The sequence below is a fragment of the Monodelphis domestica genome, chromosome 4, assembly GCF_027887165.1.
Source record: "Monodelphis domestica isolate mMonDom1 chromosome 4, mMonDom1.pri, whole genome shotgun sequence".
Classification (NCBI taxonomy): Eukaryota; Metazoa; Chordata; class Mammalia; order Didelphimorphia; family Didelphidae; genus Monodelphis; species Monodelphis domestica.
The window spans coordinates 11206721-11229705 of NC_077230.1; the positions used below are offsets into that span (position 1 = coordinate 11206721).

General features: G+C 36.8%; 1 protein-coding gene across 23 annotated transcripts in view; it reads left to right on the forward strand.

Moving 5' to 3' along the window:
* Nucleotides 1-22985, forward strand: part of TIAM1 (TIAM Rac1 associated GEF 1) — a 302352-nt gene that overhangs the window by 29322 nt on the left and 250045 nt on the right. For 9 of the 23 annotated variants that reach the window (XM_056826013.1, XM_056826035.1, XM_056826010.1 and 6 more), the window contains exon 2: nucleotides 11665-11804. The exons of 7 other annotated variants lie outside the window; for them this stretch is intronic. The gene's annotated coding sequence lies outside the window, so the exon portion shown is untranslated. Of the gene's footprint in view, nucleotides 1-4359; nucleotides 4451-11664; nucleotides 11805-22985 lie in introns of all 23 variants that reach the window. 7 more of the 23 variants (XM_056826024.1, XM_056826021.1, XM_056826023.1 and 4 more) reach the window with 2 other exon arrangements.

Here is a 22985-nt window from a genome sequence, read left to right on the forward strand (position 1 = left end):
GGGACATTAATTCATTGCTGGTGGAGTTGTGAACTGATCCAGCCATTCTGGAGGGCAATTTGGAACTATGCACAAAGGGCGACAAAAGAATGTCTACCCTTTGATCCATCCATAGCACTGCTGGGTCTGTACCCCAAAAAGATAATGGACAAAAAGACTTGTACAAAAATATTCATAGCTGCGCTCTTTGTTGTCGCCAAAAACTGGAAAACGAGGGGATGCCCATCAATTGGGGAATGGCTGAACACACTGTGGTATATGTTGGTGATGGAATATTATTGTGCAAAAAGGAATAATAAAGTGGAGGAATTCCATGGAGACTGGAACGACCTCCAGGAAGTGATGCAGAGGGAGAGGAGCAGAACCAGGAGAACATTGTACACAGAGACAAACACACTGTGGTATAATCGAACGTAATGGATTTCTCCATTAGGGGTGGTGTAATGTCCCTGAACAACTTGCAGGGATCCAGGAGAAAAAACACTATCCATAAGCAGAGGACAAACTGAGGGAGTAGAAACACCGAGGAAAAGCAACTGCCTGACTACAATGGCTGAGGGGACATGACAGAGGAGAGACTCTAAAAGAACACTCTAATGCAAATACTAACAACATGGCAATGGGTTCGAATCAAGAACACATGTGATACCCAGTGGAATCACACGCCGGCTATGGGGGGTGGGAGGGAGGAAAAAAAATGATCTTTGTCTTTAATGAATAATGCATGGAAATGATCAAATAAAATACTATAAAATAAAAAAAAAATCAAGCCATTCTCCAATTAATAATAATAAGAAATGGGCAAGGGACATGAATAGGCAATTTTCAGTTAAAGAAATCAAAACTATTAATAAGCACATGAAAAAGTGTTCTAAATCTCTTATAATCAGAGAGATGCAAATCAAAACAACTCTGAGGTATCACCTCACACCTAGCAGATTGGCTAACATGACAGCAAAGGAAAGTAATGAATGCTGGAGGGGATGTGGCAAAGTAGGGACATTAATGCATTGCTGGTGGAGTTATGAATTGATCCAACCGTTCTGGAGGGCAATTTCTAACTATGCCCAAAGGGCGATAAAAGAATGTCTACCCTTTGATTCAGCCATAGCACTGCTGGGTTTGTACCCCAAAGATAATAAGGAAAAAGACTTGTACAAGAACATTCATAGCTGCGCTCTTTGTGGTGGTAAAAAATTGGAAAATGAGGGGATGCCCTTCCATTGGGGAATGGCTGAACAAATTGTGGCATATGTTGGTGATGGAATACTATTGTGCTCAAAGGAATAATAAACTGGAGGAATTCCATGGAGACTGGAACAACTTCCAGGAAGTGATGCAGAGTGAGAGGAGCAGAACCAGGAAAACATTGTACACAGAGACTGACACACTGTGGTACAATCGAATGTAATGGACTTCTCCATTAGTGGAAATGCAGTGATCCAGGACAACCTGGAGGGATCTGCGAGAAAGAACACTGTCCACATTCAGAGGAAAAATTCTGAGATTAAAAACACCGAAGAAAAACAATTGCTTGATGACTTGGGTCAAAGGGATATGATTGGGGATGCAGACTCTAAATGATCAATCTAGTGAAAATACCAATAACATGGAAATGGGTTCTGATCAAGGACACATGGAATACCCAGTGGAATTGCGTGTAGGCTATAGGAAGGGTGAGGTGAGGGGAGGGAGGAATATTAAATGACTTTTGTAACAAAGGAATAATGTTTGAAATTGACAAAATAAAAATAATGTTAAAACATTAAAAAAATACTTAGTTTAATATACTTTCATCATCCTTTCTCTAGGTTATTCAAACTCCTGTTCATGTTACCCTAGTTTGGTGGGCAGACATTGAAAGAGACTCGATTTTCTGAGGCCATTCATTTCTTTAACTATATTGATAATTTAATGTATGAGCCAATAAAACCATAGTGGTAGAAGCTTTAGATTGGAGCTTATAATAGAAAAAAAGAGTAAGAGCTTAACTAATAGAAAATTCAAGATCCAAACCTTTTCAGTTAAGTTTTTAGGGATGTTTTGGCGGAGGCCAAATCCAGATGATTCTTTTGCATTCCAAAATAAATTATTGATTCTTGCTCTCAACAGACTAAGATGGAAGCTCATAGGATTATTGAACTGTTCAGGTTTTGGAGACTGCATCATTCAATTCTGAATATCTTAGTGGCTCCTATATATTAAATCACTCTTAAATAATTTAGTAGGGGACCAGAATAGATTGTAACCTGGGAAAATTTTAAAGTCTCTCCAGCAATCTGCTCTTTAAAGCCTTACGATCAAATGGTTTTTATGCTTTTATGTTCTTGATGGTCTCTGGTTACAAGGACCAGTAGGAATGAAGCTCTTTTGCAGGCACCAATGGGTGGCCAAATTGAGCTTTTGAAGCCATATATTCTCTGAAACAGCCACTCATATTCTGGTTGAGAAACAATTGCTTGTGGTATTGAGTCTTGGTTGCCAATGAATGATGCAGGCTAGAGTATTAACCTTTGTTTAGAATTAATTATCGTGTGTTGGTTGAGACAAGATGACTCCTTTCACAAAATGAGTGGACCACAAGAGGCCCTCACTCTCAAATGGAAAGGCCATATCAAAGATGATTATTGTCTAGGCTCCCTAGGTGTTAAGTGTTCTTCATGGGGAAAAAAAGTGACATTAACAGAGAATGGATTTCTGGTCCCAGTCCATTCATTATCTTCTCCACTAGCCCAGGAGAATGGGCTATAAGACCTGCATCCTAAAGAATGTTGTTTTCCTTGATTCACCAATGTTTCTGCCTATTTTGAAAAGGTGTACATAATGAGACTTTGATATTTATTAACCCAGCAATTAGGAATACTCTGAAGAAAGCTGTACTGGGAAGTCCTTTCATAGTGCCACGCTGCAAGCTACATGGCTGGCCTAAGAAAAAGTATTGAAGGAGAGAGTGGATAAACATTTTTATTTTTAGTGATTCATGGGTTGGCCATAGGTTTGGCTGAATATCTTGCGCCTGGGGAGAATAGAATTGGACGACTAAAAGTTCTCTACTTTGTATGATCAATGTATGAATTTTGCTGGCATTTCTTGAGGTGTATAGTTGTTTATAGGACATTTTAGTGTCCATCATGTACCCTTTGCCAAGATGAGTAACCAGGTTGATGCTTTCACAAGAATAGCAGAGATTGATATTTGTATTTATCATCAGTCTAGACATGGGGCTATAATGCTTTGTTGCAGTGGCAAAGGACCATACGATTCCCACTGGGATGAGACGTCTTCCTTTAAGAACTCCATGTCCTTTGGTCATTCAATTGGGGAAGGACTGTTATTCTTCTAAGTTGATCTTCACACACACACACACACACACATCTATCTTAGGAATGAGACATCAGAGAAAGTTCTGCAAAGACTTTTACCCAAGTTACTTATTTCTTCCAATGTCAACTAAATAATTTTATGTGATCATAATTGTCCATTTTATCTTGTGATCTTTTATATCCCTTGTTTGATCATTAACTATTCCCCTATTCTTCGAGCTGAAAAGTATTTTCTGATACTTTCCTTGCTTTTTATACTTGTTTAAGATGTTGCCCTTTATGTCTAAGTAATGTATCCTGGTAAATGATGTGAGAGATGTGCTTCTATACTTAATTTCTGCCTAAGAGCTTTCCAGTTATTGAATAGTGAATTATTAGTGAGTAACTTGGATCTTTGGGTTTATTAAACACTTGGCTAATGTGCTACTATGTTTCTCTGAATTACATACCTAATCTTTTCCACTGATCAACTGACCTGTTTTTTAAACAGGACCAAATATTTTTGATGATAATTTTGTAGTATTAAAGATTTAGGTTTTGGTACTGAGAAGAGGAGCCCTCCTTAGAAATTCTGGGCTTTTTCTTCCATCCAGATGAATTTTATTATTGTTTTTTCTAATTCTAAAAATGTGATGCTTTTGCAGTTTGATTGGTATGGCATTGAGTGAGTAGATTCACTAAAGTGTTTTAATTTTTAATAGATTGGATTCCTCTGCTAATAAGAAGTATTTTTCAAATTATTGTCTATCTCTATTTCTGTAAAAAGTGTTTTTAGTTGATTCCTGTTTCTTTCTTAGCAGGTGGCCTCCCAAGTATTTTCTACATTTTATAATTATTTTAAGTAGAATTTATCTTCTGTATTTGGTTGATAATATACAGAAATGCTAATGATACATTAATTTATGTTTTGCAACTTGCTTAAGTTAGTGTTCCAATGAAATTTTAGTTATTTTTGTGAACTATCATCACACAAAAGTAATGATTTTTTTCCCCTGTGCTTATTACCTTAATTTCTTTTTCTTGCTTGTTGCTATAGCTATAAAGGTGGCTACGTGAATAGAATAGATGATATCAGAAGAACTAAGTTTGAATCCTGCCTCAGACACTTACCAGCTGTGTGACCCTGGGTAAGTCACTTAACAAGTGGCAAGTAAAATGTAAGCAAGGCAAACTGAGGCACATTTTACCTGAGTAAGATAACAGTTTATTAACAGTGATGCATAATAAATGTTAATAAAATAAGTCAAATTGGCCTCCTCAGATAGGACTATGACCATGAAGGGAATAGGGTAAAAACCTTTTTTTAGTGAGACTCAGGAAAGGAGGAATTGTGGGTAGTTGAGGAATGTAACAGTTGGATATATCTGGGAAAGGGTTGGCCTTCAGGTGTGGATGATCAGCTCCTCTGACAATTAAGGAATGTTAATGGATTTATGGGTCTCAAACTACCTCTAGGCTAGAAAATCAGAACCATCCCAGTTTGGACCACTGGCTAGTTGTCCCCTTGAAGGAGATCATGCCACCCCTAATTTTATAAGAAGAAACTGGGGTAGAAAGACTTGGGGAAGGGCTCAACCTAAACTGGTTTTTGTTTACAGAAAACAACCTATCCCAGGGACTAGTAGAAAGGGAATGACAGCTTCATTTAATCACACCTTTGATTTGGACCGGGAGAGAACTGTTTTGAACCTAATGGAGTTTGACAAAGTGAGGAATAGAGTTGATTACAGAGTAGAACAAATTATTAAATGACAAACCATAATTTTAATTTCTTCACATCAATGTGCATGTCATGCAAAATGAGAAAACTAGTAACATTGTTTAGAGGATCACATGTAAAGCATTTTGCAAACTTTAAAATGCTGTGTGCGTCCTCTACCGTCATCATCATCATTAACCTTTCTAGCACTGCATCCAGTAATAGTCATGTTGGGACAGTTAGGTGGCTCAGGATAGAGAGAGCAAGGCTTGGAGACAGGAGGTCCTCAGTTTGAATACTTCCTTGCTGTGTAACCTTGGCCAAGTCCCTTAACCTCAGTTGCCTCTCTTATCACTCTTCAGCCTTGGAACTGATACGTAGTATTGATTCTAAGATAGAAGGTTCGGGTTTAAAAAAGTAATAGTGGTGATACTTGGTAGCTTTGCTTTAACTAAGTCAATCTTATGGGCAAGGCATTGCTTATCCTCATTACATATACTTTACAAACACACACACATCCTTTTCTTCCAAAAAGATACTTTTAAGAAAAAAACCGTGTTTATTCCTATGTTTTCTTGTTTATATTTCTAAACAAAACAAAACAAAAATAGGGTTGGATCTTGTCTTGTCTAACGCTTTCTATGCCACTGTTGATGTAACATGATTTTTATTGTTCTTGTTGGTAATAGTTTTTTAAAGTTTATAATTTACCTATGTCTTTGGGATATATTTCCTTTGAGAAATTCATATTCATCTTTTTTTGTATCGACATTAGATAAAGTTTCAGGACTATGTATATGTCTATAAAAGAGAATTAGGAGAATTGAAAGGGAATTTAACATAGTACTGGAATTCATTTTCTTTGAATGTTTCATAATGCATGTAGTTCTACTTTTTATCATCAGTTGTTTATCAAAGGCTTCTACAATTTCTTTTTCTGAGGTCAGGTTATTTAAATTCTCTATTTTGAATATTAATCTAATTTTTATAAATATATACTAATTTCATTGCAATTTTTAGTCTTATTTTCATATGGCTGGTCAAAGTAGTTCCTAATAATTTCATTTTTTCTTCTAAATTTGTTGTGAATAAACTCCTGTCCCCAGTTTGGGTCTAGGCAACACAAGTGTAGGCTTGCTTTTAGTTGGAGCTCGAATATGCTACTGTTGAACGCAGTCCCTGTCAATTAAAAAGCTAGAAGGCTTCAAATTCAGAGTGACAGAACTCCAAGTTCCTTGTTGGTCCAAACTGCTGCTCCCATTTGTTCTTATTCCTTGCTTAGTATATAATCGTAAGCTGGGGACTATTCCCTCATCCTGATATTTAGCCACATGTTGAACCACAACCCCCTTAGCCTCATTCCTCAGTCAACACTGGAATGTTTGACCAAACTCTAGGGTTAGAGCAACAGAGCTGTCAGTTCCCTACTCTTCATGCTTCCTATATAGTGTCATATGTGTTGATCTGAAATGACTTCTTGCAAAGCTAAGTAGCCATAGGATCCAGTTTGTCTCCAGGATGGAAGGCTTTGCAGAACTGCTTCCTCTCTAATATTAATCTTTAGTGCCTGTAGACTTCTTTCCACTTCTCTCTGTTGATCTTAGATGGAAAAATAACTGTATTTTTCCTTGGGTTTTCCAGTTATGACTTGATTGCATACTAGTCCTAGATTTGTGAGAATAGATGTTAAAGAGTTTGGTTGCATTACTTCCTTCTGCTCTATCACCTTTCCTGGTTTCTTCCTATATATTTTATATAGCAAGACAATTTGTTAGGAAGATTTGTGTGTGTGTGTGTGTGTGTGTGTGTGTGTGTGTGTGTGTGTGTGTGTGTTTACTATTTCTAACTTAATTCTGCCTGAATGAGTTCTCTTTATTCATTTTTTTTCTTTTAAAATAAGATTATCTATTTTAACTCCTATAATTCTTTATGCCCTCTATTTGGTCATGAACTTTTCCCTATCCAAAGGTGTGAAAGGTTTGTTCTTCCTTGATATTTTGCATTGTGGCACATATCCTCTTCAAAATTATTGTGCTGTATGATTGTGAATTGTTGGTTTAAACCCAATATCCGATAGAATGCTTTCCAATATTTAATCTTAGGACTTATCACTTTGCTTCTATTATTGATTTTTTTTGTCTTGTATACCTAAGTTTTTAATTGATCAACTTTCTTATCTTTTAACTAATACTATAGTTGAAACTTTGTTATACATTTGAACTCTTGTATTACTAAGCCCTTTTCCAAGATAAGTTCAAAATGAGTAACAGGAAACTTATTATCTATTAGATTTATGTGTAGAAGAATTCATGAATAAATGAGATAAAAAGAATTGTGAGGTGCAAGTTGAGCAGTTTTGAATACATTCAATTGAAAAGCTTTCATACAAATAAAATTAATGTAGCCAAGATTAGAAGGAAAACATTAAGTTTTGGGGGAAATTTTTTATACAGTTTGTCAAATAGAGGTCTCCTATCTAAAATACATAGAGAACTTTGTCAAATATATAAGAATATGAGCCTTTCCCCAATTGACAAATAGTTAAATGGTATAAACAGAGAGTTTTTGGATAAGGAAATCAAAGCTGTATGTAACTATGAAAAATGCTCTAAATCATTATTGATTAGAGAAATGCAAATCAAAACAACTCGGAGATATCATCTTATACCTATCAAATTGGTTGAAATGATAAAAGGGCAAAATGACAAATGTTGGAGGGGATGTGGAAAAAATGGCAACTCTAATACAACTTGATAGGAACTGTAAACTGATCTGAGTGCTATCTAGAATTATGCTCAAAGAGTTATAAAACTGTACAATTTTTGACTCAGAAACACCACTATTAGATTTGTTTCCCAAGGTGATCAAGGAAAATGGAAAAGGAACTATATGTTTTAAGATATTTATAGCAGCAATCTTTGTGGTGGCAAAGAACTAGAAATTGGAGGGATGCTCATTAGTTAGGGAATTGCTAAACAAGTTAAAGGATATGATTGCAATAGAATACTACTGTGCCATAAGAAATGATGAATAGGTTAATTTTGGAAAAACATGGTAAGACTTTATGAAACCATGAAGAGTGAAATGAGTGGAACCAAGAGAACATTACATACAGCAACAGAAATGCTGTTTGAAGATTAAATTACATACATCCACCTCCAAAAAAGGAACAGATAAATACAAATATGAGCCATAGTTTTATATGTATGTGTATCTTTTTGTCAAATGAGGTGAAGGGAGGAAGGGATGGTGTTAACTGGGTATTTAAATGTAACAAAAAGCCAAATGAATACATAAAAAATTTAAAGTCCTTTTCTCTATTACCATTTTGCATTATTTCTTTTGAGATTTTTGACCTTTTGTTCATTCAGATAATTTTTTTAAGTTTGGTATTTTAAGTGACACTAAATCTATAAACTTAGGATTGTAATTTTATTATAGTAACATGATTCAACCACAAGCAATTAATATCTAATCATGTAAGTATTATTTTAATGTAAAGAGTGTTTTGAAGCAGCGTTAATTTATTATTTTTGTTGTTGTTGTATCTTGGTAGCTGGAGTAAATAACTGACAAAACATTTGTTAAATATTTGCTCTATATTGGGGATAAAGGTAGAGGTGAAATTTCTCCTCTCAAGAAATGGCAAACTGCTCCAGTATATATTTGCTGCAAAAAAACCCCATGTGGGGTCAAGAAGTGTAAGATGTGTCTGACAATAGTAGAATAAAATGTTATCTTTTAATGAAATGTAGTTTCCCTGTTTATCTCTTTTAATTAAATGCCTTTTTTCTGTTGCCTTCTCTGAAATCATAATTCTTATACCAGCTTTTTTTGTGTGTTCATCTGAGGGATCACAGGTTTTGTTCCAACCCCCCCCCCTTTTTTTAAACTATGAGGCTTTGTGTTTCTTGAAAACTTCATGTTGTTTGATTTTTTGTTTTCCAAAATATATTCATTTTGGTCTCCACTTCTTTTTATGGGTAAATTTACCCCATTCACATTTACAATTATTATAGTTGTATATTTCCCTACATCCTATACTTATATTTTTTCTTGTCTATTCTCCTAGCTCCCTATGTATTATGGTTTCTTACCCTTTCTTTTCTTTCTTCCTTTCTTTTTAATATTCTCTTTGCTCTCTCCTCTCTAAACTTATGATTTATTTTGCTAATATTTTCTGCCCTGGATTTACCACTCTTACATTCTCCTTTCTTCTCTTTCTGTTCCTATCTATATATCTTTTGAGTTGAATATATTTCTACATCAAATTCTGTGTTTTCATGTTCTGCCCTTTATTGACCTATTTAAATGAAAGTGGAATTCATGGCTCCTGCTCCCTTAAGTTCTATGTTTTGTAATATAACTGTAATATAAGGGCAGGGAGAGAAGGCAGTCTTCCTTCCCAGCTGGATCAGGACCAGAGTGAGGTAGAGATGGAGTAGAGTCAAGTAGAGAGAGAGAGAGAGAAAATGGATTGTCTTCCCTCTCAGCTCTCCCTCACAAACTCTACTCTGGTTGCCTTGACCTTAACTTCTGTTCCCTCAGAGACCTTGGCTAAACAGGCTTGATAGTTAGCTTCTTTCTCCCCCCAACTTCAAGTCTCTCTTTAGATGTGATGGAGTCAGTCACTTGTTCTTATTACAACTGTTTATTCTAAGGGAACAAGGCAAGGGATAGGGCAGATGAGTTTAGGAATGAGACAGAAGGGAAGAGGGAGCAGGGGGTCCCTAGAATAACTGAAACTCCCTCTCCCCAAAGTCTGGCAGATCAGGCTTTGTTGATCTGATCACCTGGGATCAGTTAGTGGAGAAGCCCTGGCTCTCCAGCTGCCTTGGCAACTATAACCAGTCCAGGCAACTATAAAGTCCAGGACTTTAGGGGATCTGGAGGAAATCTTTCTTTTAGTGAACAGCTTCCAGTTGAAGTTCTATTCACTTAGTTGTCTTCTTGGGGTGTTGGATCAAGCTGTCACAGGAGGAGATGAGTGCTGGCTCAGAGATCCACCCAGTCCATCTTCCTGGTAGCTTCTCAGAGAGGAGAAGAATCTTTCCAACTGTTCAGTTCAGCTCACTTGCTCTCCTTTTCCCCGAATTCTCTCTCCTTCCTGCCCTTCCCCTGTTCTTCCAGAATTCTTCACCTTGCCAGATCTGTTTCTCTCTTCAAATCTTTTCTTACAGTTTGCATGTATTTCTCCTTTTGTATCCTTATTTATGTAATAAAAAGTTGCCCCATCCTTCCATTTCCCCCTAGAATATCCTTTCTCCATCTCTTTTTAAAATTTATTCTTAACACCATCAAAACATAAGAAAATATTTTATACAGCTTTTCCTTAAAATTATACGTAAACATTATATACACATGTGTATATAATGTTGGTGTATAGCATCTAAATGACCCAGTGAATAGCGTAGTGGGCCTGGAATCAGGAAGACTGACCTTCCTCGGTTAAAATCTAGCCTCAGATACTTACTTACTATGTGACCCTGAGCAAGTCACATAACCCCTTTGTCTCAGTTCTCTCATCAATAAAATGAGCTGGAGAAGAAAATGGTAAACCACTTGAGGATCTCTGCCAAGAAAATTCCAAATGGGGTCATGAAAAGTTTGACATGACTAATCAACAGAATATATGTTATACATGTACGTGTATATAAATAAAACCCAAAGCTAATGTTATATATGGGGACAAACTAGAATTCTCTCAAGAACAAACAGGGAGTAAAATAGTGATAGCCTTTGTGACCATACCTCTTTGAAATAGTACTAATAATAGCCAATAGCAATAAGATGATTTTATAAAGTTGAAGGAGTAAGCATAGGGCAAAAAACCACAACAAATTTACAAAAAGTGATAATTTCAGCAAAATGATCAACTGTAAAAAATCCACATAAATATTAGCATATATGTATATGTGCACATATAATATGTGTATGTACATATGACTATATGGGTGTATGCCCAATAAAATTGAGCAGGTGATTGAGAAGTTCCATTTAAGTAACTCTAGAATGTATAAAACACTTTCGCATTTACCTATCATGATATACACAAAGCTACATAAACTACGACTATAAACCATTTACAGAAATGAGGACAAATCTCAGCATTAGAAAAATATTACTGCTTATGGGTAGAATGAATCAATATAGTGTAAGGGTTAAAATTAATGGTTGGACAATGATTTTGTGAAATTATGTGGTCGCCAATATTTATTGTATCTTGAGTCAGAAATTTATTTACAAATATTTACCAAAATGTAGAGGAAATAATAAAATTGAGACATGTGAAGAGGTTAGAGAGGTTATCTATAATTAGCTCTCAACCAGGAAGGCTGGTGGTGAGGAACCACATGGCCCCTTCCAAGATGGACTCCAAGAAGTCTCTTAGGAAACAAGAAAGGAGTCAGCCTTTCACTCACTCAATGAAGTGGTCCAGGAGTCAGAATCTAAATTGAAGCTGAGCTCTAAGCCCCAAGATCCAAGTCAGTCTCCTGTGAAACTCCCTTGAAGACTCTCCCAAGTCAGAAGACTATCTCCAGGAGACAATCTCTTCAGGCTATCTTCTCAAAGACAATCTCCTCTGAGGGAGTTCTGGGCTTGCTTTTATGGTGACTTCTTGTCTCTTTCCCCTCTTTACAGGGGCCAATCACAGTTTCCAAATGTCTGTGGGATTCACACCTCCCATCCTCTGAAGGTGTCACCTCTTATCAAAGACCTCTGAAGGTGTCAACTCTGATCTCACAAGTTTGGGACTGAGTTCAAAGGGTGCATCTCTCTAAGTAAGTGACTTGTGAACTCTCTAGGTACCTTGCTAGCTTTTCATCTAGTACCAAGTAAGGTGTTCAATCTTTTGTTGATTTAATTTAAAAGTAGACAGAAGAGAGTTAATCCTGTCTTTAGTCTGGTGAGCTACTAAGTAGGGGTACTTAAGTTAGTGTTAACTCAAGATAGACAATAGTGTAAAGAATTATTTCACAATAGTAAAATGACAGTACTAACTTATTTTTGCAATTCATATCAGTCATCCCAACAAAGTATTAATTTATAAAACAAGAAAAATAGAAATGAAATTCACATAGAGGTATAAAAAAGTAGGGGAAAGAATGAAAAAAGTGCTAACAAAGGAGCCTAGAATTTTCTCAAACTAGATTATAAATCAAAAATTCTCTAAACAGTTTGGTATTAGTTAAAAAAAATGGACAGACCAATTAAATGCACAATATCTAAAAACAAATGAATATCATAATATAGAATTCCATAAATACAAAGATTCAACTAATGCAATGAAGGCCTACTATTTGATAAAAACTACTGGGAAAATTGGACAGTAATATGAAAGAGATTCAATTCAGACCAACACTTCCCACCCTAGGTCAGGATAAACCTCAAGTGGATATGTGACTTAATTACCCATCAGACTTATGGATAGAGGAAAATAATGATCAAACATGAGAGAAAATCACAAAAATAAAATTGATAGTTTTAATTACATAAAACTTACAAATCCATGCTTTTCTTTTTTTTTTTTTAATGGGATGGGAGGCAAAGTGGGAAAATAGATTTCTGATTAAAAGAAACACTTAAAAGCAATTGTAAGGATTTCTCGTTCCTTATTTTTGCAGATAGTTAATACTGTATTGGAATTAATTTTTCTTGGAATATTTGAGAGAATTCACTTGTAATTTTTTTCCCTTATAGGAGTTCTTTGACTTCTTTAATCTCAGATTGGGTTATTTAAACTCGTCATTTCTTGTCCTGTTAATTTAAGTTTTTTACATTTTTGGATTAACTTTTTATTTAAATTTTCTGGTACATTGAGGATAGTGGGATTCTGAAGGAACATCTTCTTCCCCTATTAATGTCAGGCACTTTGTAATTGTTTGCTATTCATATGTTCTTATTTATTTAATTGCTCATAAGTATTTAGCTTCCAAGATTTTCCTTGACAGTTGTTGATATGTATATAAATACAGAGTGTCTCAAAGCTTAAAACTTCTTGAAGACTTTTGGAATACTCTGTGCTGTGTTTGAGGAAGGAAAGAGAGAAATATTTATTAAGTGCCAGCTGGCACAGTGGATAGAACACCTGGTCTGGAGTCAGAAAGACCTGAGTTCAAATCCATCCTCAGACACTTAATAGTTATATGACCCCTGGCAAGTCACTTAACCTTATTTGATTCCATTTCCTCATTTGTAAAGTGATCTGGAGGAGCAAATAGAAAATCACTCTACTATCTCGCCAAAGAAACCCCAAATGGAGTCATGAAGAAAGAGTTGGACCCAACTGAAACGACAAAACAAAAACAAACAAAATCTGCCAGCCATCATGTTGAGTGCTTTACAAATATTATCTCACTTGTTCCCCATAATAATCCTAGGAGGTGTTGTTATCATCTCTATTTTATAGTTCAGAAAACTAAGGCAAACAGTGATTACATGATTTGTCCAGGATCATACAAGCAATAAGCATTTGAAGACAGATTTCAACTTTCAGCATTCATTCTAGCCACTGACCTCCTTGAGAAATCGGGAGAAGTCTGTGTTGGCTGGATTTCAGAGTGTGGAAGGTAGCGAGAGACAAATATAATGAGGCTGGAAAGAAGTTGGGTCTAAGATGTTTAGGACTTTAAAATGAAAACAGTGGACTTTCTAGTTTATCTTAGAGGCAATAAATAGGTAACCACTGGATTTGGTTAAGTTAAAGTGACACGAACAGATTTGCACTTTGGGAAAATGACTTTGGCAGAAATGTGTAGTATGAGTTCAACAGATAAGACCTGAGAGAATTCAGTAACCCAGATGAGAGGTGATCAAGGTCCAATTAATATCTTAAACGAGTGAATAGAGGAGAGGTCTGATGCGGGAGATATCATGGAGGCAGAAATGGTGAGATTTGGCAATGATTGGGTATTGGGAGGGAGGAGTTGATGATAATGTCAGTGTTGTGAATAGAACATCATGGAAGAATGTCCAGATATACCGAAATAAGCAAGCTTGGGAGAGGGGTGATTTGGTGGACCCATGAGTGAAAGAGACTAAGTTCTGTTTTGGACATGTTGAGGTTTAGATATTGCTGGGTTGTCCAATTTGAAACATTCTATAGGCAACTAACTGCTTATGTGGGATTGAAGGTCTGGGGAAGGATTGGGGTCGCATGTATAGATCTGTGCATCATCCACATAACAATTATAATCAAACCTATGGGAGCTGATGAAGTAATTGAGAATAGGGTGCCTGTACAAAAGTACTTATTTCTGCAGCTCTTTTTATGGTAACTAAGAATTGGAAATCGAAGAGTGGTCCATCAATTGGAGAATGGCTGAACAAGTTGTGGTTTAGGATTGTGATGGAATATTATTGTACTGTAAGTAATGACAAGCAGGATGATTTCAGAAAATTTTGGAAAGGCTTACATGAACTAATGCAAAGCAAAGTGAGCAGAACCAGAACCCTGTATGCAGTAATAGCATTATTTTTTGATAAACAACTGAATGACCTAGTTATTCTCAGCCATTTAGCGATCCAAGACAATTCAGGAGATTCATGATGAGAAATACCATCTGCCCTTTGAGAAAGAACTGATGGAGACTGAATGAAGACTGAAACACTTTCTTTCCACTTTTTTTTTTGCTTGAGATCTCTTCTACAAAATGACTGATTTGGAAAAATGTTTTACATTATTGCACATGTAAAATCTATATTAGATTGCTTACAGTCTCAGGGAGGGGAGGGGGATAAGGGAGAGTGAGAAGGAGGGAGAAATTTTTGAACTCAAAACTTTAAAAAAATGAAAATTTAAAAAAGTTGTTTTTACATGTAAATGTGTAAAAAAAGAAAATATTATTTAAGAAAAAAAGAAAAAGGGCTGATAGGTAGCTCAGTGGATAGAGAACCAGGCCTAGAAATGGGAGATATTGTGTTCAAAGCTGACCTCAGATACTTCTAAACTGTGTGACTCTGGGCAAGTCACTTAACCCTAGTTGTCTAGCCTTTTTTGCTCTTCTGCCTTGGAGTTGTCGGACAGCAGAAACAGATGCATGTTTTATGAAAATCCAGAGAGGAGAGAATGTTCAGGAAGAAAGGGTTGTCAGTAATCTCAAATGCACCAGATAGATCAAGAAGATTGAAGACAAACAAAACAAAATATAATATTATATTTGGCAATTAAGAGACTCATGGTAGCTTTGGAGAGCAATTTCAGTGGAGTGATGAGTCAAGAATACTGTAGAGTATTGAGAAATGAGTGAGAGAAGTGGAGTCAGTAAGTAAATTCAGGTTTTTTTCCTAGGGTTTTTCTTGAGACGAGGAGTGGGGAAAATGTTTAGTGAAGGTATTTTAAGCATGGGGGAGGCTTGGGTAGTAGTGTGAAGGCAATAGGGAAGAAATCAGAAGATAGAGGGGAAGATTTTGGAGAGAGAGAGACAGATTTCTCTATTTGCTGCATAAGTAGGTAAGGGATGGGATCAAAGGCACAGGTAGAGAGAGGAGTTGGTCCTAGAAATAAGGATCACATCACGGTCAGATTGAGAGAAAGAAAAAAGAAAGTGAAGTCAGGGCAGAAGTAATGACCTTAAGAGATACCCAAGGGAAGAAGTGAGGATGAAGAAGAGTTCTGAAGGGGGATGAGGAAAGATGAAGTGATGTGAAGTTATCATAGGCTAAGAGTATTATCAAGTGTTATTAATTAGGAAGATGAATATTTCTATATAATGGCGAGATTCCATGTTTGCATAGAAACTGGCACACTATAGGCATTTATTTATTTTTTTTTGAGTCTCATTTGCTCAAACTTTCCCAGAATGGAAGGAAGTGCAGTAGCTACTCACAAGCCTGATCCTCCTGCAAGTTGATATGGAAGCTTTGGCCTGCTCCATTTTTCATCCTTTCTTAGGCAGCCTGATGACCCGCCATATTGATGCCAGACTTACTTCAGTCACCAAATTGGCTTTAGCCCTACTACAGCCCAGAACTCCAGACCTGAAGTGATTCACCTGCCTTAACTTCCCTAGTAGGAGGGATTATAAGCCTGTCTTTTTCTTCTTTCTTTAAAAAAAAATGTTTGTTGAATTAAGTGGGTTCATTTCCTTGGAAAAGTCAAGCTCTTTGGTCTTTTATCTTTCTCATTTGTAACTTGAGAGGATGGGTGCAGATAATTTCTAAGGTATCTCATAGCCTTCAGCTGTTCTTTGAGGAGAGAATGCAAATACAGAAGGAAGAAAGATGCAAAAATAAACTTAGAGCAGCAATGTTCATTCTGCTTTTTGGTGTCCTGTTGGGATACCAACTTTGGAATCTTTTCTATCTCTGACAAAGCCTGATCAAGCTTTCCTCCATCTCTCAGCATTCAAAAGACCCATCTGTTGAAGTAGTCCCATTCCATCCTCCTCCACTGCTTTCAAAATAAATACCCACACTGAGATAGGGAGCAAAAATAACTAACTTATTATGTTCACAGAAGACATACTCCCTCCCTCCCAATTTGTGCCAGCTGCAATTTAGCAGAAAAAAATAGCTCACTTGACTATACCTTCTAACAATGAAAGGATAAGTAGTATGACTGAAAGGGAAAAGGAGAGAATGTACAGGAAAGAGGGAGAAAGAAAAGCTTTATTGAAATCCTGGCCAGAAAGAAACAAATTAACACATTTTCCCTCATAACATGATATGAAATTTGTCATTATAGTTTCATCAGTACCTGGAATAAACCGTATAGGATGCTCATGTACTCCCCAACGCTCCTAGTTCCGAGTATAATATCTATGAGTTAAAATTAAATAATTATAAGGTGACAACAATACTTTGGGTACCTCTTATGTACAGTAATAAGAGTACCTAATAAATAAAACCTCCGAAAATAGCATTTGAACAGAATAGGTAATGGAAGTGTTATAGCTAACTCAACAAGTGTAAAAGAACGGTCCTGTAGCAAACCAAGCTCGCTACCCTTACACGAATGATTTCACTTAAGGTGGAAGGAGATAAAGACTTAAAAATAAAGTATAAGTGAAAAGTAAATGCTTACCAGTAGGGCTTTTTAGACAAGATTCAAGGTAATACAGGAAAATTTAAGAAAAAAGGTTGGAATTAATAGAGATACACCACAAGGCATTGGTTTTTTACCCCAATAATAAAGGCAGGGAGACAGCAAGATTTAGCTTCTCTCTTAGAGTCAATACTGTGTATGGGTTCTAAGGCAGGAGAGCAGTAAAGGCTAGGCAATGGGGGTTAAGTGACGTGCTGGGAAGTGTCAGAGGTCAGATTTGAACCCAGGACCTTCCATCTTTGGGCCTGGCTCTCCATCCACTGAGCCACCTAGCTCCCCTGATTTAGAGTTTTTGAGTTAGGAAATCCAAGTACTAATTCTCATTTTTCAACTGACTAAATGAAAAATTACTTCCTCTAGGACATGCATCTTTCCAAGCTTTAGTTTGCTCCTCTGTGAAATGAAAACATTTGACTAGATAATGTCTACTTGGCTACAATCAGAATATCTGCAAGAACTCTTGTTCTTAAAAACTCCTTTAAGAGTCAACTCTGCAATCTTGCAGCATAAGCCTGAAGACAGTGTTGCTAAAGAGGAAACAGCTTTGTCCTTAAAGGTAGTAGAAACAGCTCTGAAGTATTCTAGCCTGCATAATGTACTATGATGTAATGATTATCCAAAACTATTTGGCTCCAATTAAAAATAGAAAAGTTAATGGCCAGACAAGACCTGATAAAGAAGTATCGGAAACAACTAAACTCAAAAGCCTTCAGGAAGTCAAATTATGTAGAGAAGATCATGGAAAAAGAGAATGGCGTTTTGGCAGAATTGTTAGTTTAGAGAAACTACTTCTGCCATATGCCACCACATGAGCTCAAAGTAAATCTGTGACCTGAAAATTAAAGACAACAGCATGTAAGAAATTAAAAGAGAAACATTATTGGTACCATTTATTTACAGATAAAACTAGGGAGAGAGTTCCTCATCAAACCAGAAATAAAAGTAATCTCAAATGATGAAAAAGAAAATTGTGGTCATACGAAATTGAAAAACTTTTGCATGAATAAAATCAACTCAATAATAAGGACAATTATTGGGGGGAAAAGTCCTATCAAATATCTCTGGTAGGGGTCTGGTATATGAGCTATAGGGAACTAACTGAAATAGGTAAGACCATTTGCCATACCCAATTTGATGGAAAGGCTATGAAAAAATAGCTCACAAATATAAGTTAAAAGTAGCAACTATAGGAAAGATTGCTTCAAATAATAATTGGCGGAAATGCAAACCAAAGCAACACTGAAGTTTTTCTTCACATCCAACAAATTAGCAAAGATAATCAAAAATGGGACTAGTTAGTGTTTCACTTGACCTCCACTCCATCTGTCTCACACAGAGATACCTTTGATCTTGCTACCACCCACAAATGTTCCACTTCCATGTTTTCTGAAATTTCTTTATCTCATCACAGTCTGCTACATTCTGCCTTTTGTAACTGTCTTGTAACCCCAAACCCTTTTCAATACTATGTATTGATTCTAAGACAGAAGAGTGGTAAGGGCCAAGCAATGGGGTTAAATGACTTGCCCAGGTCACACAGCTAGGAAGTCTCTGAAGTCACATTTGAATCCAGGACTTAAAATCTTTGAGCTTGGCTTTCAATCCACTGAGTGACCTAACTGCCCTCCTAACCTTGACTTCTTAATGAACTCTATACTGTTGTCTTCTCTCCACTTCTTTGTCTCCTTATCTCATCAAAGTCTTGCCAAGTCTTGTCCTTGGTTTATTCATACCATCTACTTATTGGCTTTGCCACTACTCATGTACTGTCTAATAAAGCTGGGGGGGGGGGGAGAAAATGACACCTTTCTGAACTCCAAAATTATATTACAAAATCTCAACTGGGCCCTTACCAAAGCATGGCATTCCTTTTATACCTCCCGGGCTTTTCTAAATAAAATTTTGGACATGTGAAGTTTAGGATGTCTACAGGATATCTATCAGGGAGCTGGAAATGTGAAACTGGGCGTCAACCCAAAGGTTAGGGCTAGATAAATAGATTTGAAAATCATCAGCATAACAATGACAGTTGAATCCCTGGGAGGTGATGAAGCCCTCAAATGAAGTAGTGCTGAAAGAGAAGAAAAGATCTTCCCAGTCACGTAGGCTTTCGATCTAAATTGCCATCTTCAGTTCTTCATTCTCTCTCACTTTGCCCATCTCCCAGTTTCATCCTGTTACCATGATCATTTCTTCTGTTCTTTTCATTTCTACTTTTGGAGCATCCCTATGTCTTTTCACACTTTTAGTGCCCTAATCTAGGCATCCATTACTTACATCTACACTGTTGTTGTCCACTGGTCAGTTTCCCTGATTCAAATAATTTCTCCCTCCAATCTGTCCTCTACTTAGCTATTCAATTGATCTTCTTATTATATGTCTGACTATATCATCCCTCTCCACTTACCCCATTAAATCAACTCCAGTGCTTCCACCTCTAGAATTATGCCCTTGGGGCAGCTAGGTAGCTCAGTGGATTGAGAGCCAGACTTAGAGACAGAAGATCCTGAGTTCAAATGTGGTCTCAGTCATTTTCTAGCAAGACTTTCAGCAGGTAAATTAATTTCAGTCGTCTAACCCTTATCACTTTTCTGCCTCAGAACCAATACTTAGTATTGATTCCAAGATGGGAGATAAAGGTGTGTCTATAGTGTGCGTATACACACACACACATACATAAATATATATTACATATCCTCTATTTGGTTATTATATTCCTTTATAACCTATCTCTTTTCTACTTTCCCAGTCTTCTTATACTTTATTCTCCTTCATTTACTCTTGCTATCCATTGAGGTAAGGGTTTGAGAATGATAAATGTTTATTGATTAGCTACAAAGTGATTTAAAAATATAAATTTAAGACTTTAGTTTGGCTGGATTATGGAAATAATTGTTCTTATTATTCCCTGAAACTATTTGACACCATGGAAATATCTCTATACCCTTTAATCCAGAGAGTCTACTGTTTGGTATGCACTCCATGGAGGTCAAAGATACAGAAATCAAATATATATCCTATTTGTTGACTTTTTTTTGGTGGTAGAAAATACCTGGAAACAAAGCCGTCCATTGATTGCAGAATAGCTAGTATATAAATGTAGTGGCTATCACTGCAGTGTAAGAAGTGGTGTCTTTGATTATCACAGAGAAGCATGGTATGACTTGTGAAGTAATACAGAGCACAGGAAGCTGAGTCAGGAAAACAGTAGATGCAGTGACTATAATAACGCTTATAGAAGGGCCAACAACAAAACAGTAAACTCTGAATGCTATGAAATTGTGACCGAGCTTCTTTCCAAGAAGAGCTCCAAGGCATCTCACTCCTCCCTTTGCAGGGCTGTAGGACAGTGGATATGAATCACTTTGTAGCACGTGGGTCTGGGTTGGTGTCTTGGTTAGTTTTGCCAAAATCCATTTTTCCTCTTTTTGTTGTCTATTTTTAAGTGGTTGAGTCTCTTTTGTGGAATGTAAGTGATATCAAGACAAAAGATTTCAGAAGAGAAGATGGCCAAGTGGGAGGCTGTCTAGGCTCCCTTCCTTTCAGCCCCACAAAACAGAAATATCATAAATCTAGTTTTAATATTTAGTAACAGAAGCAACAATAAGAAAAGGAAACAATTATCTACATGGCGATTCCCACAGGGGAGAAAACAACCCACGGACGTGTTACTGCTTTCTGCCCAGTGTTCCCTGTTCACTCCTCGTGCTGTTGGACCCGCTGTGAGTTGTTGCAACATCTGACATTGCCTGCCACACAAATGATTTAGCTAGGGCAGGAGGAGGTTGATAATTACACTTAGTCTGATTGGTTTGGACAGGAGGTTGTTGGCAGCCAAAGATAAGGCAGTTCTGGGGCTGCTCCAAAGCTATCTGGAACAGAAGGAAAGGAGTTTCTGGCAAAACACACAAGCGAAAGGTTAGTAATATTCCATCTCCAACTCTCCACTCAGCATTCCAAAATAGCCAGGAACACATAAAATTAAAGCAAGGAGGCTTACAGCAAGATGAACCGGAGGTCATGTCTAAGCAGTGCTTCCCTCTGTCGCCTCCGAGTAGCAAAAAGTGTGTCAAAAAGAAAAAGGCAGGAAAAAACTCACCACAGAAGAGCTAGTAAGATTAAGGGAAAATATACAATCAAATGGATCCAAATACAGCAAAAAAAACCAAAAACCAAAAAACAAAAAAAAAAACAAACCACTATAAAAGAAATAGATTCACACGTTTCCATCTCATTTAGCTGTGCAAGTCATAAGTTCCCCTTTTCCAAGGAAAGGGAGAAAGTCATTTAGTGCTGCATTTAACAATCTTGCTTAATTGAATTTGTTAAATAGTTCTTTAGAATATATAATATTTGAACTGTCTGTTAAATACAGAACTTGTGAAAAACACACAATGTCTTCTTTTCCTCCAGAAACTTACTTTCCAAAGAGGGGTGAAGAATACAGAAATAAGGCTTTCTTCAAGTACTGGAATTGACATAATTATGTACTTAAAATTAAAATCAAACTTAATTTCATTAAACATTTATCAGAGGGGGCTGCTGGGTGACTCAGTGAATTGAGAGCCAGGCCTAGAGATGGGAGGTCCTAGATTCAGATTTGACCTCAGACACGTCCTAGCTGTGTGACCCTGGGCAAGTCCCTTAACCCCCATTGCCTAGCCCATACTGCTCTTCTGCCTTGGAACCAACACACTATTGATTCTAAGATGTAAGGTAAAGGTTTAAGAAAACAAACAAAAAAATTGATCAGGACCCAGAGACACATAATAAACAAAAACAGAAAGATGATCTTGGAAGATAATTGTGGCATAAAAGCCATGGTCTGTTGAGGATGCTGAAGCAGAGAAATTTTGTGAAAAAAATTATTAAGCCATTTCAACATAATATATTCTATATTATACATATATTTTACATGACTTAAGTATAGGAAAGATGCCAGTGTTGACTATGGCTTACATCTGAGAAATAAGAATCCAGAATACTAAGAAACCTCACATCTTTGTATTTGATTCCAGAAGAGATTTGGAAATTGTGGGACATAGCATCCCAACCACATCACAAAAAAGTGAAATTGATTGCAATTTAGGTAGGTAGGAATAACGTCTGAACTCATGATTTCATTTGTCTTGGGAATTACTATGTGAGGGAAATCCCTCTGAAGCAATTTCTTCCCTTTTCCCTCTCTACTATTTCACTTAGTAACATTATCAGGCCCAATGGGATTTAATTATTGTCTCTCTGGGAATGATTCTCAAATCTGCTTATCCAGCCCTAACCTCTCATCCGACCCCTGAACTCGCATCCTTAAGAGCCTTTTACACATCTTAAACTGGATGACAACTTAACCTCAACAAGTCTAGAATTCATTATCTTTCTTACCAGATCCTCTGAAATTTTAAATGTCCCTGTTTCTATCAAGGCACCACCATCCTCTCCATCAGCCAGGCTTCCAACCTAGGGATTAGCCTTAGATAGTTTCTTAGCTAGGGATTTCACCAATGGAACATTTCTTGAATATGCCCCTTTCTCTCTTCTGATATTGCCAGCGTTTTGGTGTAAGCCCTCAGTACCTCACACCTGAACTATTTCAATAGCTTGCTGATTGGGCTGCCTCCAGTTCATCCTCCATTTTGCTGTTAAAGTGATTTTCCTAAAGCACAGATCTGTGTTTCCTCCTACTCAGTAAACTTCCTTATCATGTCCAGATCAAATACAAAATCCTCTGTTTGGTGCTCAAAGCCCTTTCCCCCCACCTCTTCTTATACTCTCCTCACCTCCAACCTCCCATATACACTCTGCCCTCTTTGCTGTTCCACATATGAGTTACTTCATCTCTTTACTCCAGGCATTTTCTCTGGTTGTCTCCCATGCCTGAAATATTCTTCCTCCTCATCTCTGCTTGCTGGCTTTCCTG